General features: G+C 33.9%; 1 protein-coding gene across 2 annotated transcripts in view; it reads left to right on the top strand.

Moving 5' to 3' along the window:
* The window catches only part of LOC118733892 (myb-like protein P), a 322,500-nt gene that overhangs the window by 240,223 nt on the left and 68,230 nt on the right, over nt 1–14,047 (top strand). The window lies entirely within an intron of this gene.

Below are 14,047 nucleotides of genomic sequence, written 5' to 3'. Positions count from 1 at the left end.
TTTCGGTAGACCCCCTGCTGATACATTTCTAAATATTGCCAAAGCTCGTACAAAAATGGCATGTGAAGATTAGATCTAACTATGTAAATTTGCATCGCGGGTGAATTGAAAAACTAAACTCGGAGTGGCCAAAATAGAACAAAAATATTTTCTTTCTATTATTTTGTATTTATTAAAATAATGTGATTACACACTTGCAGGTTTTAAAAAATAGAGCTCGTAAATCCATCAAAATACTCTCTCGCTCTGAGGAGTTATAATTTTTAAGAGCACTTCGAGCCCTAGCGTTATTTACATTATCTTCACTATAAACTCATCAAATGTTCGTCGCACTCATGATTTTGTACGTGGAGTATTTGTAAAACAGTTTATTTGTGTTGATGGGATCATTTTTATTTTTATCGCTTCGAGTTTTAAAGTGAGGCGAAAAATGTTTTTCACTCACATTTTTAACCCAAAAAAGGGTTAACACAAAACTTAAAACAACAAACGACATAGCTTTTTACGCCAAACTTTTAATTCAGAAACTGACAATAGAGAAAAGAACGAGTCTAGAAAATTCAATGACAATCAACCAAGCAAGCGAGAAGCACAAAAAGTGTTCCACCGTCTCATCCTCTTCAAGGCAGGATTGGAAAATGGACTTGTCATTTACGCTTATTACAGTCAGGTGTTTGTGCTACGTGAAATGACCAGTCAGTAGTTCGACAATCTGTTTGCAGTGTCGTCTACTCAGTGCGAGCAAAAACTAGATAGACCTTCTGAGATTGAAGGCAACATGAGTTTTGCCCACCTACATCCCCTCGATGACCCCCAGTCATTGCTGAGCGAAGTATTCACCCAGTTTCTGATGGTGGCTTCTATAGCCGAAAGTGGGTGTTCCAAAACTGGTTGCGGACCGAGGAATGTCTGGTCTGAGCCAATTCTGACCAAATGGTCAGATGTCTCATTACCAGGTACTCCTGAGTGACGTGGCACCCAGAGTAAAGCAAGCTCGTTATATTTAGCACCATAATTTAGTCGAGACTTGCATTTCCGAACTATGTAGTTAGGAAGTAGTTGGAGGGCTAACCAAGGCCTTAAGTCCAGCCTGGTTGTCACTGCAGACACGTAAACTCCTTCCCTCACAAAGTGAAGGTAAGTGCAGAACTGCGTCAAGAGCACTATACACCACTCAAAAAAGAGGTTATCTAGCAACCATTTTGGTTCTTAACTATCAAAACCAGATAGATTTTCGTGGACCCCCACTTACAACTCATGGACCCCTATATTTTTTTCACTCTAAAGTAGATCCCCGTTGGGTTTCCCGTGCTCCCCTGGGGGTCCTCCTGGACCACTTTGGGAATCACTGATCTAAAACAATCATTCTGCGCAACTGCCCAGCCAACAAGAACAGCAACAGCAACAACAAGAGCTACAAATACAAGTTAGCCATGTTATTGGTTACGGGAGTGGGTAAACAGTGCAAAAATGAGTTAAACAAAAAAAGTGATAAATTAAAAAATGTCTACATACATAATTATGCTAAACCATGGCTTGTTACAACAACAACAACAACATGTTTGCCACATATAATTTTTCGAAATAATTTTCTGCTTCGTTGGTTTCTTTCTATTCAGCTGGTTGGCTCTTTGGTTGTTATTTGATTGCTCCGTTGGATGGTTGGTTTTTCGCCGCAAGCGAAATGGCAACGAATAATAGAAATAATGATAATAAAAAATCATTGAACAACAGTTAGCGTTATTAAAAGAAAAAATAACATGAATAATTTCGTTTTGAATTAGTGCGCATGCGGTATTTTTACTTCTCTCATATTTATAGTTGTATTTTATTTGTCCATTTGTGAAGTTGTTGCGGCAAACTAAGGAAATTATTAGTAAATTATTGTAAATTAAATTATTGTGATCTAATTTATTGCAATAAATCGAAAATTATTGCAAACTTTAACATTTTAATTTATGCTTATTCTGGTTTGATTTGCTGGTATTTGAGGTGTAATTGCAGAGAGAATTAGTAGTGGTTTGATGGAGACGTAGCATTATGTTAACATACCGATGGCTGAGTGGCAGATCGACCCTACCTTAGAATTTGGATGAAGAACGTCCTATCTCAGCTGCAGATTCAAAAACGCCCTATACCACCTTATTTGCAATTTATTTTCCTTTGAGATAGGGCATTTTTGAACCGATTTCTGTGATAGGGCGTTATTCAACTAAATTCTGGGAAAGGTGTTTTTCAGTCATATTCTGAAGTAGGGCTTCCTTGGAAAGTTTTCTGAGAGAGCGGTTTTGAACTTTATGCCGAGATAGGTCGACCTTCCAGTCAGCCATCGATTTGTATTATATATTAAGCGGTTCTTAGTGTTGTTAGATAAATGGTTATTCGATTCGTTCTCTCAATGCAGGTGCCGTAAATCACGCTTTTGAAGGGTAATAGCTGCAGTTCATATGTATAAAGATATTTTATTTAGCACAACAACCGGTTAGCAATTGTATGTATAATTGAGAACCGTTTGAGTAGAGGCCTTTCCTACCTTAATTATACGTCAATATCCATTGTTTCCCAAGATAAATTTGATAAATAATTTAAAGGAGATGCTTCATGCATAAATTATTGATACAGAAAGCAAGAGTTAAAACGTTTCAATCAGTAGTTTTTCAAGATCAGACATGCACACAGAGTGCAGAGGTGTCCTGGCTTCGAAGGCAAAACTAGCTCAGTAACTAGTGTCAGTAGTATGAAAGGATTTGGCGTTATATCTACTATCGGATCTGAATACCCCTATAGCATTTTGGTTAAAATGTAGTAGTGGCATAGCAGGAAAAATCTTTATTTTTTGGCTTAAAGTTAACTAAAAACATATTTCTATAGTATTTTCTATAATAATTATTGGTTTTTAATGGAATTCACTGCGCATATGTGTTAGTCAATGTCATTAAATACATTTGTATGTTTGCATATTTGTGTGTGCAAAATGGTACATACATACATATATGTATGTATATATTCGAATCTATATGACGATTAAGGTAGCGCTTAGTTTAAAGTTATCGTAAACATACTTACGTTAGTACATACACGCATACGTACATATGTGTCAGTACTCATTCACACAAAGTTTTACACACCCAACTCATTGCCATTTAAATTTTCGCTATTCTTGCTTTTTGTGCGCACTAAATTTCCACTGATGATTATAATCTTTCGCATCTAATGTCAGTCAGCTGCTTGTTCGCCCGCTTCAAATGAGACGGGTGTGTGCGCAGTCACCTGGCACAGAAATCTATAAAGCAAATGTAATAAAACAAACAAAAAAAACTATTAAAAATAAGTCTCAATGAAACTCAATGGTAGTTAAAATTTCTGCTAAATCACCGACACATGTGCCAACATATGCGGATAAAGTTTCAGTAAATCACATATTCGCCTATGATATTTACTACATATCCGTGAAAGCCAAAATATTTTTGGTTTTAATTTTTATTTTACTAAGAAGAAAGTAGCTCACTTGTTTATCGTAATAAATGTATTTACTTAACAATTGCACTGAAGTGTTGCAAATTATAGTTGGAAGTGCTGGAAATAGCTACTTAAATATCTGGAATTTTCACTTCCTTCCATGCGAAAGTTGAAATTATGCTAATAAAATTGCCACTTTATTCTTAGTGATTTATGCTCTAGTTCATATTCTGCCGTAATGGTCAGTTGAGTGCACAAATAGTAAGAATCTTAAGTTCTATTTTTTGCTAATTTTTTTATGATCCATTTAGTTACTCCCCAATGTCCCTTGCCTTATTTTTCCTCCTACTTTAACGAAGTTAAAAGTTATGTCTCTCATAATTTTTTTGCGCTTCGCAATTATCATTCGCTGTGTACCTCAACTCATTCTAAAATAACTTGATGACCGCACAATCGCCATCCGGTGATTATTATTATAGGTTTTTTTTATAAATAGAAGTAGGAACATAAAATAAGATTAAAAATAATTAGGTTGATAAAAAATGTAAAAAAGACATATATGTATGTACAAAGGTATTTACAAATATACTATACACAGTATACATGCATACATACATATATGTATATGTACAGTAGACTGTGTCAAATAAAACGAGTTTTTTTTCTTTCGGTCCCCTATGATAATTTCGTTGTAGGTCACAAAAAAATAATTAAAATAATAATTTAAGCCCTCTATGTTAATTTTTCGATAAGCGCTCGCAAAAATAATAATTGTTTAGGGAAACGAATCTTTAACTTTACTTATTTAATAAACAATTAAATATAAAGAATGAAAAAAACAACCTCATAGCCCATTCAATTTTGGTATAACCAGTGCAAAATTTAAGTAGCTAGGAAATTAAATAAGGTTGTCATTTATGCCAATTGCATTCAGAGGTTTGCGCCTCGAGAAACCACCACATAGCAATTCCTAAGGTTGTTTGCTTTCCGATTTGATTAATGAAGCAGTTCGACTGGCTGCTTCTCCTAGTCATTGCCGAGTGCCAGTATAGCAGTTGTAGGTTAAGAAATTCCTGATCTGAGCAGTTTTTTTTTGGAAATTTAAGAATACTCCCGGGGAGAGTTTTCTCTGGGAATTTGTTTCTCCCGAGAAAGAAATCCTCCAATAATTAACTACAAGGGAGTAGATTTTTCCCCGAAAATTTGGGAGTAGGAAATTCGAACTTCGAAAGAGCTGTTTGACACATTTTTGACAGCTTAACTCCGTCGTTTGAAATAAAAAATCCTCGCGAAATTTTTATTCATGATAGGAGGAAAGGGAAGAGAGAGAAAACTACACTGTTCAGAATCGGCCTAATAATACGCGAAGGAATTTTTTGTCCAGGTCATCAGATCTGCACCGTTCGTTCGATTTTCAAAAATGGGGTATCCAATTAAAGGGCTTGGGCTGCAGATATGCAATAAGGTTTTACTTTTACGAAAAGAGTTGCCATCTTTTAAAAAATTAAGTTCAAATAACTTTAAATTATTATTAAATGGGTTCCAATCCGAAAGGTTTTAAAAGGCTTTCTTTCTTAACTTTACTGTAGGAGGGGCGCCACCTGTTTAAAAAATTTAATTTAATTTGAATTAAGGGAATTCGGTAATATAAATATATTTCGCCATATGAGCGCCAGACGAAAAGGGTTAAAGACAGTAATAGTTTGTAAATACGTATATTGAAGAGAGTTGCCACCTGTTTGAAAAGTTGAATTCGGTTAACTTATACACATTGAAATATTAAAACTTGCCAAACAAAATAGCGTTAAGAAATCTTTAGTTTTAACATTAAGAACATTCTTGAGGTATTTCGAGAGAGTTGCCACCCGTAATTTAAATTCTAATTATTTAATAATTTTTATGAATTATTAAAATATTTGTATAAGTCGAAATGGGTTTGACACGACTTTATTTATGAACGATATTTTTAGGGTTGCCACATATTTAAAACATCAAATTCAACATACAAAATACAATAAACGGTAAAAAGTGGTTTTATTCGCACCAAAACTCAAAAGATCAGACTAGCCTATAAACATAAAATCAAACCAAAAATTCAATAAAATTCATCAGTTAATTAAAATATGTATCACAATGTCAGACGAAGGTTATTTAAGAAGATTTTAGCTTGAAATTACTTTTGAAGAAGGTTGCCACCTCCTTAAAACTACGAAGTTAATTAACCATTTGAATTATGAAAATACTGGTGTCAAGTGAAAGAGTGTTAAGAAATGTATGATGAGGGTTGCCGCGTATTTAAAAAGTGACATTAAAATTCTATTCTAAGTTTGATGAATTATTAATAGGTAGTTATCCATCGAAATTTCATAAATATATTTAGAAGGGTTGCCACCTATTTAAAAAATTAAATTCATTTTAATCCATCAGTTAATTAAAATGTTTATCAAAATGACAGGCGAAGGAAATCTAATAAGGGTTTGGCTTGAAACAACATTGAATAGGTTTGCCACCGGTTTGAAAAGTCGAGTTTAATTAACTTATATACAAATTATATGAAATATTAAAAAACAGGTGTCTAGCGAAAGGTTGTTAAGAGATCTTTAGTTTGAACATTTATAAAGTTTGAAGATTATTTCCATCGATTTAAAAAGTTGCATTCAAGTTTTTTAGTAAGTTAGATAAATTATTAAAAGATGGATATCAATCAAAATGGGTCCTAAAAGGCTTCATTTCTGATCTTTATTTATTTATTTAAAATATGAGTGTCAAGGTCATTCGATTTCTTCCGTCCTTTCGAATTTCAAATATGAGAAGTCGAAGTAAAGACCTTGGCCTGTGGATGTGCGATACGATTTAATTTTTGAAGTGAGAATTTTTTTATCGACATAGGGTGATGCGAAATTTGATGATATTAAAAACCGGCACTATGCGAGACCTCTTTTCACTCAGAAACGGTTGCACAGATTTAGATGAAAGGTGGCATTCGGATCGATTATAACTGTGACTAACATTTAGAATAGTTCCTAGGATTTTTAACTAAAACTGGGCGTTTAACGCTATGTGGGTTCACTAGTAAGTTACTATTGATCCCAAGCATTTTTCAAAGTAAAATACATACATATCTTAAGTTTCTAAAATAAGCATTGCAAAATGATATTCAAACAGCTGCATACTACAAGTATTATGTAAGACTAAAACCACATAGTTATGTTATTACATACATACATATGTATGTGTTAAAGGATCTAAAAATGCCCACTCTTTTGATGTAGTAACTATTTTATTCAAATACGCATTCACGTAACAATCTTACCATATGGTATCCATATATGTATTAATCATTCAAGAAGATGCAGATAAGGTTATGAAAACGATGGAATGCACTTTTGGGCTTAAACATACATAGCATATACAATGTAAATAGATAAAAAGTCACTAAAAAAAGTCCAAAACAACCAAAAATAGGCATAAACTGAAATAGAAAAGAGTATTTCGAAATTATCTCCCCTAAAAAATTTAATGTTCAACCAACCAAAAATGTTGATATTATTTCACCGCATCGTATTTATGCAATTTCGAAACCATATTACTTTTGTTTTCTTATCCATCGTACATCGATGCGGATGTGCATCGCTGGGCAACAAAGCGCCAATCACTACAATGAAGAAATCGGTTTAGGTTGCTTGAGTAGATGCACTTTGCTTTCGAGGCGAAAAGGAAAAATAAAATAACCAGATTAAATTTAATATCATTAACTATGCGCGATTGCAACAAACTACTTGTATACGAGGGAATAACGGTAATCGATGAGGCGGAAAAATTAGTATGTAACGGTTTACGGTGCATTTCTAGTTTAAACATACATACAGACATCTCGTTAATAGTTAACCAGAGTGGTTAGCTTGTGTGGTTGTCTGTAGAAGAAATAATGATGCCATCGAGATGCATTAAAACTTTTTATAGTTATGCATTTATTATGGCCACTATTTGCTGTTATAATTTGTATATGCTTTGTGGCGTTTGTGACTTTGAACTGCAATGCGGTGTTTTCCGCATATTTGCTGGTTGATTTAGTCATTACAATATGTATTGACATTGTTATTGCTATTGTTGCTTTACATTTTTAATAACACAATGTGTATTTCTCTATTGTTTTTGTAATAATAAAAATTGCATTCCATTTACATTACGTAGTATTTCCCAACTGCCCTGCTACGTTAGTTCCGTTTCGTTGACAAGTTCGCAGCTTAAGTCTTTTGTACGAGTTCGCTGCTGCAGTCTACTAAAATGTAGCACAAATGTATGCAGATTAGTGCAACATTGCATGTGCTAATGCGATGGAAAAATTGTTGACGGCATTTAAAAAGCAACTAAATCTCATAAAATACAAAATACACACATATATACAAAATTATTAAAAACAACAAAAAGCACATACATATAACAAAATTTCTACTCACAAATAACACTTTGAGCTTAGACAACATTTCAGCTTTCGGCACATCCGCCTTCAGCTGCAAGCGCTACATTCGCTTTGGAATTTTCCCAAAACGCTCTTGCTCTGCCTGCCAAATGCGGCATTTCTACGCTATTCGCAGCGTTTCGGCACACAGCTGCCGCTGTACGTTGACTTCAATCTTCGATTTTTTTTTACTTATGAATAATGCTCATAACCTATAAAGCCGCCGCTAAAAGTGGGTCAACCGTGCACGTATCGTATCGCCGCTGTTCCCTTCCCTTTACGTTGCTTTTCTTTACTCGCTTGCTTGCCGCATGGCGTGCCGCCTGCACCGGGTGGCATCGAGTATGGCCATCACAACTGCTCGCTTGATGTTATTGACTTCAACGCCGCTATCTCCATTGCCGCTGGCGGTGTTCATTAATCAAGACTTCTTCATCATATTTATTACAAGCATTCGCGTTGGCTTTGGATTTGGACTTTGGAAACGCGTTTTCTGGCTTTGCGAAAGTTTTCGTATAACGAATATATTTGTTTTGACTTTATTCTTATTTTTTTTTTTTTCAATATTAAAAATAATAAATGTGTTTTGTTTGTCGGTGGGGGCGCACGCGTGGCATAGCGTCGCATTGTACACGAGCTCTGCTTTACACGGAAAGAAAGCGAACACCAAAAGAGATATTTTATTTCGCATTTTATTTTATTTAATATCTATGTATTGTTTAGTACAAAATTTAAGGTCTACAATAGTTTTCAGTCATCAATCGAAGACTGAAATAGTGAAGCTGAAAAAAGGTCAAGTCCATCGATGTTTATATGTATATGTAGGTATGACTACACATACTCATATTTTCTTAAGATCCTAATGGCCACCTGGCCTCTGGCCACGGAATTACTGGCTGTACTTACATACATATTTCCGTACTTCTTGTTACTACGTTGCATTCTGGAAGCGGATAGACAACATTTTCTGGTCATGCTACAGTACCTACAAAGAGTTAGATATGTGGCATCAGGCCTACAATGAACCATCAGGGGCCTATTTCCTAAAAGTGACAGGTCCGACAATTGTCGATTTTTCTATAAAATTTCACTGCCAGAATTGTCGGCGACATATTTCCTGTTTCATATACGTTTGTTGGCAACTGTGAAGATTTTTGGAAAACGATAGTGATAGCATTGAATATTGTCGACCATTGTGCTGACAATTGTCACTCTGACAAAATTGTCGCAACAATGGCGACACAACCAAATAGCTCCTTCGGAAAAATTTCACAGGAGAGTTTTATAAATTTATTTATTTTGTAATTGCGCGCATTTCATTACTTTTCAATCATTTGAATAGTTCTTAAAACTAAAATTAAGCAATTGATTTACATATAAATTTCATACGACGGGCGACAATTTTGTCAACGACAATTTTAAACTCCGACAATGACAATTTGTCATTTTTTGAATGGAATTTCTCATGGAATTTAAGTGGTGGTGACAATTGTTTTTATAAAACAAAACACCGACCAAACTGTCAAATTGTCACTGGCAACATGGAAATTGCCTGTCGTTACAAAATTATCACTGTCGCTTTATGAAATAGGCCCCAGGAAGCTTGTTTTTCATTTTTTTTTACCATGCCCGGTGGAATAATTTAGCAGTCGCTCGTTGTGCTCTCAACTCTGCCATTGTAACTCTATAGAAAAAGGGGTACTGGTTAGGATGATTGACTCGCAGGTGTGTTTTGTTTTTGATGTGCATTGGTTTTGGTAGGGGTAAAATTTCAGAAGCTGTAACGCATAGCCCAGCAGAAAATTTCGAGGGGCTTGCTTGTGTATTGCAGCAAAAAAATAAAAATTAATTCATTAGAAGCACCCTGTGTTTACTTGCTATTGCAAATGGTTGCATACATTTAAGCATATGCAGAATAAAGGAAATGCGGTACAAACGATTATTACTTCCGGTTATGCAAACTCCGGGCATGCATACTGCTTTGTACCTATATGGATACATACTTAAGTTTGTGTGTACATTCATTTGATGCAAGTGGTTTTGATATTCGTAGCATGGTTTTAGGCATAGGTTTATGTAGCCTATTGATAAAAAGGCAAAACCAAAATTACAAAAAACAAGTAAGAGCAGCGCTGTCTTCGGCTATGCCGAAGGCTTCATACCTTTCATGAACATCTGCAAATTTTACTTTGACAGATTACTGCTTTTGAATACATCTGCATACATCGATAGAGGAGTTACATACTTATATAAAAAATCGCATCTAAACAATCAGAGGTATGGAAGATATACTTTATATGGCACCAATCTAAGTGATTTTCACTGCTATGTGATCGGTATGTAAACCGGTAACACAATTTATTGGGTTTAGTTTCCTACATAAAGGAGATATATCGCAAAAACTGGTATCTTAACAATCAGTGCTATAGGAGATAAACTTATACAGCATAGATTTTGACGATTTTCTCAGTAGACTTTGTATTATTATTTATAAAATATCTTACGAAATTTATCGGTTTTAGCTGTTCAAATAAAGGAGTTTTACAGTAAAATCCCATATCTGAACAATCAGATGTATGGAAGATATATGTTGTAGTCATCCGATCCTTGTTATTTTCACTGTAAGTATTCTGTTAATAATGAGTGAAAATGGTGCGAAATTTCATGTTCGTAGCTGCATAAATGGAGGAGTTATGATAAAAGACCTCATATCTGAACAATCAGTTGTATGGGGGCTGCAGGTTATAGTAACCCGATCTTTGTTATTTACGCTGTAAGTCTTCTGTTGATAATGAGTGAAAACAGCGCGAAATTTCATGGTCCTAGCTACATAAATGGAATAGAATTATAACGAAAAATCTCATATCTGAACAATCAGTTGTATGGGAGCTATAGGTTATAGTTACCCGATCTTTTTAATTTTCACTGTAAGTTTTCCGTTGATAATTATTGAAAACAGTGCGGAATTTCATGTTCCTAGCTATATAAATGGATAAGTTATAACGCAAAATATTATATCTGAACAATCAGTTGTATGGGAGCTATAGGTTATAGTGACCCGATCTTTGTAATTTTCACTGTAAGTATTCTGTTGATAATGGGTGCAAGTATTGCAAAATTTCATGTTCGTAGCTGCATAAATGGAGAAGTTATAATGAAAAATCTCATATCTGAACAATCAGTTGTATGGGAGCTATATGTTATAGTGGTCCGATTCTTCCGATCCGACAAATGATTAATACATTATAAAAATACACCCACCTACCAAATTTGATCCGGATATCTCGAAAACTGAGAGACTAGATTGCATACAAACAGACAGACAGACGGACAGACGGACATGGCTAAATCAACTCAGCTCGACGTTCTGATCATATAAGTATACATTTTCATGGGTCTATCTCTTTTTGTTCTGGTACTTACAAACATCGGACCAAAGTTATAATACCATTTCATGCTCATGAAAGGTATAAAAATACTGAAATAATTTTAACTGGAACCGTTGATAACTGATAAACATACATGAATATATGTATATATACATATATACATGGATGATATAATAGCTCTGATCTAATACTTTTCGTGTAAAATCCTGTAAAAATGTCAAAAAGCAAAACACTCTCTGAAGTGAGAGTAAAAAGTGAGTAACAGCAACATGGCTTTGGAGTACGGGATCATTTTTCATGTAACCTCCTGCAAGTTCGTGTAAAAACCTGTAAGTTCATTGAGTACTGGATCAGAGCTAATACAAGATTGCACAAAGACAAGACGAGGGTAAGAGGAAATGCCGAACAAATGAATTCAGCTTCCCATTTTGCAAACGAAAGATGGTATGTTAAATGTATTCATGACTTTAACGTAAACCTAGCGACAGATGAAGCAGAACGACAGATCATATTCCTAAAAGAAAAACTAAATTTAAGAATATATACAAATAGAAATGCTCAAACTACATGTTCAAAACCAGTAATTTATGCGTTGCTTTCAAGATATTTTAACGACCTTGAGGCACAAGTATATACAAGTATCACGTTTTATCAATCATACCGATAACTTCATGTATTAAAAAAATTAGAAATAAAAATGAATAAAAGAAAAATTAAATCAGCAAAATGAATAAAGTTAAGTGAAATTAATGTTTAACTAGTGCACCCGCATGGCGTCAAAACGCCGACATTTAATTAAATTTTTTAAACAGGTGAAACCCTATTCAAAAACCTCTAAAAATATTCCTAATGATTAATCTAAGCCATTTCTCAGTGATGAGAGGTCTCGCAAGGTGTCGGTTTTCATTTCATCAAATTTCAAATCTCCCTGTAACTTCAAAAAATAAAACCTGTGCACATCTGTATAGAATCCCAGTTCTTTAATTTGAATTCTCATTTTGGAAATTCGAAATAACGGTGCAGATGTGATCACCTTCAAAAAAAATAGATGGCAACTCTAATTAAAAATATTATCAGCCTATAATAGTTTTCTTAAAACTCTTACGTTTGACCCTAATACTTCGATATTTCATATATGTATATTTCGTATAAGTAAACCAAATTCGACTTTTCAAACAGATGGCAACACCTTTAAAAGTATTTTCAAACTAAAATCTTTAGCCTGGCATTGTTATACATATTTCAATTAACTGATGAGTTAAGTTAAATATAATTTTTTAAGCACATGACAACTCTCCTAAATACAGTTTAGAAATAAATTATTTTCCAACCCATTTCGATTAATATCCATCTTTGACAATCCATTTAACTTATTAAATAATTTGACTTAATTTTTTCAGAAAAAAAAAAAAACAAATGTTCAATTTAAAGATTTCTTAACGCTGATGAATTAAGTGGAAATTTATTTTCTAAACACGTGGCGACCCTCCTAAATATAGTTCTTAAATAAAGGATTTTAAACAAATTTTCATTGATAACCATCGGTTAGTAATTCATTTAACTTATTAAATAATTTTAGTTTAGCCCTTTAAACTGGGGCAACCCTCAAACACATCAAAAATGTTCTAAATTGTCAAACTAAGTATCTCTTGAAGCTCTTTCATTTGACGTCCATCGTTAATACTTCATATAAAAATAGTTCAATTAGACTTCTCAAATAGGTGGCAATCCTATTCAAAATATTTTCAAACTACTACCTTCTTAAACCTCTTTTGTATGACACCCATATAGCGATACCTTATTCACTTACCAAACTCCTTTAATTAAAATTGAATTAATCATTTAACAGGTGGCAACTCTTTTCGAAAAAATAAAACCAGTTTGCACATCTACAGGCTAAGCGCTTTAGTTTGACACCCCATTTTTGAAAATCGAACGAACGGTGCAGATCTTTTATGCTGCACAAAAAATGCCTTCGCGTATTGTATATGTAGATTTCTAATCTGACCTACATGTGTATGTATTTAGCTGAATCGCCTAATAATAGGTTTACATATAAAAAGATTATCCTCATTTTCGAGGTTAACTCTCTAATCTGTAATTAGAAAAAGAGATTAGCCATACAAAATTATAATTATAAAATAATCTCAGATTAAACCGATAACTTTTTGGTGTCCAACCTAGTTTTATCGATTATACTTGCGAAGAAGAGGAGCAATGTCAAATGTAAAAGCAAACAAAAATTGACGCTAGCAAGGAAAAGAGGTTTGCAAAGATATTTTTAATAAAATATTAAGTTAATATATATTTAAATAGCATAATATGTGTAGCAGAAAGCAAATAACCAAGGGGGCAAAGAGAAGAAGCTTAACTTTTCCTCGAGTTGTGAGAATAACAAGCATAACCAATTTGATAGCTTACGGGCTTTGATTGAGATTATACATATATGTAAACTTATAGGCTTTGCCGTACGATATGTTTACACATCTAATTTCATGAGTACCTAGTACTCACGCCTTTTTTATATACATAAAAACATCAAATGTGCTATAGTTACTTGTCAAACAAAACCATAGTAAAAATTAACCTTTAATTGTATTCACAACGGTTCTCTAAAGATATTGAACCAAATTTGTTGGTATTTTGTATATGCTTAGACAACGTATAGGAGAACGATTCAGAGCAATTGCCTTTTAAACAGAAACTAGCGGTGCGGAATTGGCCAAGCATTTACTAG

This window comes from Rhagoletis pomonella, unplaced genomic scaffold, assembly GCF_013731165.1.
Source record: "Rhagoletis pomonella isolate Grant_MI unplaced genomic scaffold, Rhpom_1.0 Rhpom_scaffold_00002, whole genome shotgun sequence".
NCBI lineage: Eukaryota > Metazoa > Arthropoda > Insecta > Diptera > Tephritidae > Rhagoletis > Rhagoletis pomonella.
The sequence above is the reverse complement of the archived record's forward strand: the minus strand, read 5'-3'. Positions and strand labels throughout refer to the sequence as shown.